Below are 6,021 nucleotides of genomic sequence, written 5' to 3'. Positions count from 1 at the left end.
TGGCTTAGGCACACCAGTTAAACGCTTGTTGATTGGCTGTTGAAAGCCTGCCATGAAAAGCGCGCCAAAGCATGCAAAACCCGGAAATAAAACGACCAAACACGGATTTTTACCCGAATATACAGTAAAGTGTCCGTGTCTGTGTTCGGGTAAAAAAAATCCAATTATTCAGTACGAACGCGAATAATACAGTCCGTGTTCGCTCAACACTATTCATAATTTGATTCTGAATGTATAAAAGTAATACACACAAAATATGAATGGAGACCATTGACAGGTCAGACACATATGGTTCATACTAAGCAACAAAAACAACACACTAGAAACTAGGGTAGAGCATTAACTTTCATGTCACCTTTATTTTGAAACTTCAAGGCTTGGGGGCTTGTCATGTTCCCCAAATGTGGCATGTTGCTTTAGCATATCTGAAATTGGTTTGCTGAGGCTGAAATCCATCATTGTCCACAAGAGAGGGGTCAGCATCATGATCCAGAAGAAGGTCCACTATTTCAGCAAACTCACAAGCAGCATAATGCAGATGTGTCTGCCCTTCTTAATCCTACATGTTTTTGTGAACATTATGGAAGAGAAGTTTAGACACTAGCTTTGTGTGTCCTCTGTCACAAGCCCAGTGGAGAAGGCAGCGACCCTTTACATCTGCCACATTCACATCAATTGCCTCTGTAGCCAGGGCCTGTGATATATGCGAGACGTCATTCTCCCGGCAGTAGTCAAAGATACCTTTATCTTTATCCTAAGTTTTTCCTGTGCCTGGTAAAGGCAGCTGACCACTCGTCCACCAAAGCCGGCCTTGTGCTCTTCAACAGAATCCTCATAGGACTTTGGGCTCCAGTCTGGATCAAGCTTTTTTGTAGTCTCTATATAATCAAGCATTGCCTGCTGCTGACTGTATTCACCCAATGACTTCCATGCCTCCCATTTGTGTTTGCCTTTATAATCAAAGAAGCCTGGCTTCGAAGTATTGCACTTTCCAACTTTTACCTGCTTGTATCTGGCATACAGGTAGAGGAGTTCCTCTGTGGTTGGCCACATGGGCCAGGCTCTGGGCGTGTCTCCCTGGTCTCTATTTTATGTGTTAACATATCCTCCACACACAAGACAATCACCATGTCCAATCTAAAACTAAAAGACTTCTATATGGATTACATTTAATGCTGTCAAAGCTAGAGGAGACAGGAGTAAAAGGTGGGCATCCTCACAAAGGCCAGTAGAGGGAGAAGAAATGTAATTTATGGTCAATCTTAAATTACAACCTGACATTGGGGGAAACTAATGCTGATAGGACAAACATGTATACCAAACGCATTATTCAGAGACAAAGACAAAAAATGCAACTATGTAAAAAAGCTAGTACTTTGAATGTCAAATCATGTATTTTTAGTTCACATACATTGCAATACATACTTAAGCTGCATCAAAGTAATCCCCCTCTGGCCAGTCCCTACCCTGTTTTTCAAAATGCAAATTCTCCAGTGGAAATAGTGCCAAAATTAGGAAAATAGACACAAGTTTTAGGCGAGATACAGGTTTGGGTCTGGTCACTGACCTGCACTAGGCAAAAGAAAAAAAATATACCTGTATTCAAATACTAAAAGCCTCTACATATATAACTCAACAGGTGCTAAAGGTGTGTGAATACATGTTTACGCTAGAAGTTCTGAATAAATCCTCTGCACACTGTTATACAGTAAACTAGAAGCCCTATTTTTGTTCAAAGTTTGCTAGAAAGGGTGTATAGCAGTGTGCCTGAACCTGTTATCTCTCTTACAGCTTGTTTCTATTTGCCCTATATAGGTACTATATTCACTGGAGCATTTGCATTTTTCAGAGCAGAGTAGGGGACTGGTCAGAGAGGGTTTGGTTTCATGCAGTTGGCAAAACTAAAGGGTAACTCCACTTTCGTGGGAAAAAAACAGCATATGAAGAAAAAACAATATAGCGTATACAATTGTGACACAAATCATATTGTAATTGAATGTTATTAAAAATTACCTTTCCTTTTCAACCTGCAGCTGTTTTAATTATCTGCAAATGCAAAGTTTGTGTGACGGGAGTCACTTTGGGTGGAGGGGCCCATGGAACCCAGCTTACCTTAGAGAGGTTGGGAAACACCTGTCTCAGCTCCCCAGGTCCCTCTTATGTGTAAGTCACCCTGTGTCTATTGGGGGCACAGGGGGACTGAGAAAATGATGGACAACTAATTAATGGACACTGAGAATATGGTTTGGATTACTTCAAATGAGACAATAATATTTATCAACAATATCCCTCAAGAAATATATGAAGATTTAATCCCACTTTACACCTTGAGACTTATAGCCTGTTGTAGACCGTTGCCATGATGTCTGTGACTCCTGAATATTCAAAGCATTGCTTAGATGTGGATTCCATGGTTAATTGGGTCACCTCTTGTTTGTTTGTCTGTCTTCTAGTATTGTGTGCACTCCACCTAGTCTGGTTTAAGTGACTAGTTAATTAGCTCAAGTTAATTAAATCACTGTCAGCTATTAGTTGCTAGGGGGAAGAAGTATACTGTTTGTGTTGATTGTTCCTTAGTTATGGTAAATAAAATTTCATCTGCATACAATAACGTAATCAGGCACCTGACCTGGTGGGGTATATATACTGTGTAAGTTTGTTCAATAAGGGGGTCCAGATCTCATACAAGCTAAGTTGTTGGCTAGTCTTGTATGGTATGCAGCTATAATATCTAATATCTATGTTCAAGACTGGAGTAAGTGGTATACTGACAGAAGCACTTAAGCACAGTGTGAGTCGGTTCCATCACAGTTTGGTCCCTGAGGTTTATTCAAATTTTTCCCATTACCTAAAACACACTAAAATTTTGTGATTACATAAACATTTCATTGCCACCTGTAAATCATTGCATCTAAAACTGGAAAAAACCCTACTGGCCGGTTAATTCAAGTCTCTAGTATGGGTTGCAATTAGGGTTGAGCGGACACCTAGATGTCCGTGTTCGACGGGTTCGGCCGAACTTTAAAAAAAAGTCCGGGTCCGTGTCCCGGACTTTTACCGAACTTTTCCCGGACACCGAACCCCATTGAAGTCAATGGGGACCCGAACTTTAAGGCACTAAAATGGCTCTAAAACACCAAAGGAAAGGGCTAGAGTGCTGCAAATGGCAGCAAAACGTAATTAAGAGCATGGCAAGTGCTCTGCAAACAAATGTGGATAGGGAAATAACTTAAAACAACAAAAAAAAACAGAAAAATAAAACAATGTTCTTCTTCATCTCTGAAGGACGAGGCCCATATGGAGTAGGAGGGAGGTTGAGGTGGTGGTGGATGTGGCGGTGACATAGGCGTGCGCACAGGGTGTGCTGGGTGTGCCTGGGCACACCCTAATCACCTAGGGCACTAGCATTGCCAGTGAGGAGATGGGAAAGATCTCCCTGGGACCTGCTCTGCTCTATTTCTCCTTGCCTACAGGTACATGGCCGATACATTACTCTCCCTGCTGGCAAACACATGCATTTGTATTTCAACTTTGGGGTGCACACCTTAATGCAATAGGCTGCGCACACCTATGGGCGGTGTAGGTGGAAGCGGCGGTGGAGGAGGACCAGGGCCGGATTAACAGCATCATGGGCTTGGTGCTGAGGATTTTGAAGGGCCTTAAGGGCCGTGCCTTGCCATGCACCCAGAGGAGGAAGGGTGCAGCCATGCATGCCTAATTCAACATGGGATGCTGTCTCTGAAGCCCATAAACACATCCATGCATCGCCAACTGTCCCTCCTTGTCCGGCCTTCGCGCTGTGTGGGGAGGTTCTGAGGGTGCTGCCTGGGGAAGCGAGCATAGAAGCCAGACTTCTGTGTTTAAAAGTGACAGAAGAGCGGTAACAGTGAATATGGCCAACCCGGGGCCTATATAAAAGGTAGGGGCCTGGAGCTGCAGCTCCAATAGCCCCTACATTAATCTGGCCCTGAGGAGGAGGACGAGGTAGCCAACACTGCTTCTTTTCAAAAATTTTAAATGAGGGTACACCCCAAAAGAGTGAGAAAGAGCAAAAATGGAACAATGGGTGGGTAAGGTCGGTATCCATTGCTATTCTGCATAAGGTACGGAAAAGTCCCGTGGGATCCATGCCTGGTTCATTTTAATGAACGTGAGCTTGTCCACATTGTCTCTGGACAGGCGGCTGCGCTTGTCTGTTATAACGCCCCCAGCCGTGCTAAATACCCGTTCAGATAATACACTGGCTGCAGGGCACGCCAGCACCTCCAAGGCGTAAAGGGCAAGCTCAGGCCATGTGCCCAATTTGGAGACCCAGAAGTTGAAGGGGGCAGACCCGTCATTCACTACATGTAGGCGTGTGCACACATACTGCTCCACCATGTTGGTAAAATGCTGCCTCCTGCTAAGACGTTCCATCTGAGCTGCTGGTGCTGCTGTTTGTTGTGGCGTGCTGACAAAGCTTTTCCACATTTCGGCCATGCTAACCCTGCCTCTGAGGTGCTGGCGGTGCCCTGGTTGCGTTGGCGACCTCCTCCTCCTCCTCCTCTGCCTTGTGCTTCCACTGTGGCCCCGCTGTCAGATGGGAATGCCAGCAGCATGGCGTCTACCAGCGTGCGCTTGTACTCGCGCATCTTGCGATCGCGCTCCAGTGAGTGAATTAAGGACGGTACGTTGTCCTTGTAACGGGGATCCAGCAGCGTGGCCACCCAGTAATCAGCACAAGTTAGAATGTGGGCAACTCGGCGGTCGTTGTGGAGACACTGCAGCATGTAATCGCTCATGTGTGCCAGGCTGCCCAGAGGCAACGAAAGGCTGTCCTCTGTGGGAGGTGTATCGTCCGTGTCCTCTGTATCCCCCCAGCCACGCACCAGTGATGGCCATGAGCTGGCCTGGGTGCCACCCTGCTGTGAACATGGTTCCATCTCCTCCTCCAGCTCCTCCTCCTCCTCATCCTCCTCATCCTCCAGAACTGTGCCCCTGCTGGACAATTGCGTCCCTGGCGTTTGCGTGTGCAGGAACCCACCCTCGGAGCCCCTTGCGAATGACTGCCCTGAAAGCCTTGGAAATGTTACCTCTTCATCCTCCTCCTCCTCCTCATCCTGTGCCACATCCTCTTCCATCATCGCCCGAATTGTTTTTTCAAGGAGGCATAGAAGTGGGATAGTTAAGCTGAGAACGGCGTCATTGCCACTGGCCATGTTGGTGGAGTACTCAAAACAGCGCAACAAGGCACACAGGTCTCGCATGGAGGCCCAGTTATTGGTGGTGAAGTGGTGCTGTTCCGCAGAGCGACTCACGCGTGCGTGCTGCAGCTGAAACTCCACTATGGCCTGCTGCTGCTCGCACAGTCTTTCCAGCATGTGCAAGGTGGAGTTCCACCTTGTGGGCACGTCACATATGAGGCGGTGAGCGGGAAGGCCGAAGTTACGCTGCAGCGCTGCCAGGCGAGCAGCAGCAGGGTGAGAACGCCGAAAGTGCGCACAAACGGCCCGCACTTTCTGCAGCAGCTCTGACATATCGGGGTAGTTTTTAAGGAACCTCTGCACCACCAAATTCAGCACATGCGCCAGGCAAGGGATGTGCGTCAAACCGGCTAGGCCCAGAGCTGCTATGAGATTTCGCCCGTTATCGCACACCACCAGGCCGGGCTTGAGGCTCGCTGGCAGCAACCACTCATTTGTCTGCTGTTCCATGCTCCTCCACAACTCCTGCGCGGTGTGTGGTTTGTCCCCCAAACAGGCAAGTTGTAAAACTGCCTGCTGTCGTTTACCCCTGGCCGTGCTGAAGTTGGTGGTGAAGGTGTTACGCTGTCCGGATGAGGAGGCGGTAGAGGATGAGGAAGCGGAGTAGGAGGAGTTAGGAACAGGAGGCAAACTGAAGCGCCCTGCAATCCTCGGTGGTGGAAGGACATGCGCCAAATTGCTATCCGCCTCAGGCCCATCCGCCACTGCATTTACCCAGTGTGCCGTTAGGGAGATATAACGCCCCTGACCGTGCTTACTGGTCCACGTATCCGTAGTT

General features: G+C 47.5%; 1 pseudogene across 1 annotated transcript; it reads right to left on the bottom strand.

The window, feature by feature from the left end:
* Nucleotides 1–232: 232 nt before the first annotated feature.
* Nucleotides 233–1,069, bottom strand: LOC309559090 (acyl-CoA-binding domain-containing protein 6-like; annotated as a pseudogene). The gene has a single exon. The product of its transcript is annotated as an acyl-CoA-binding domain-containing protein 6-like (transcript).
* Nucleotides 1,070–6,021: the final 4,952 nt, after the last annotated feature.

This window comes from Pelophylax lessonae (assembly GCF_965119305.1).
Source record: "Pelophylax lessonae genome assembly, chromosome: 6".
In the NCBI taxonomy this organism is placed as follows: Eukaryota; Metazoa; Chordata; class Amphibia; order Anura; family Ranidae; genus Pelophylax; species Pelophylax lessonae.
The sequence above is the reverse complement of the archived record's forward strand: the minus strand, read 5'-3'. Positions and strand labels throughout refer to the sequence as shown.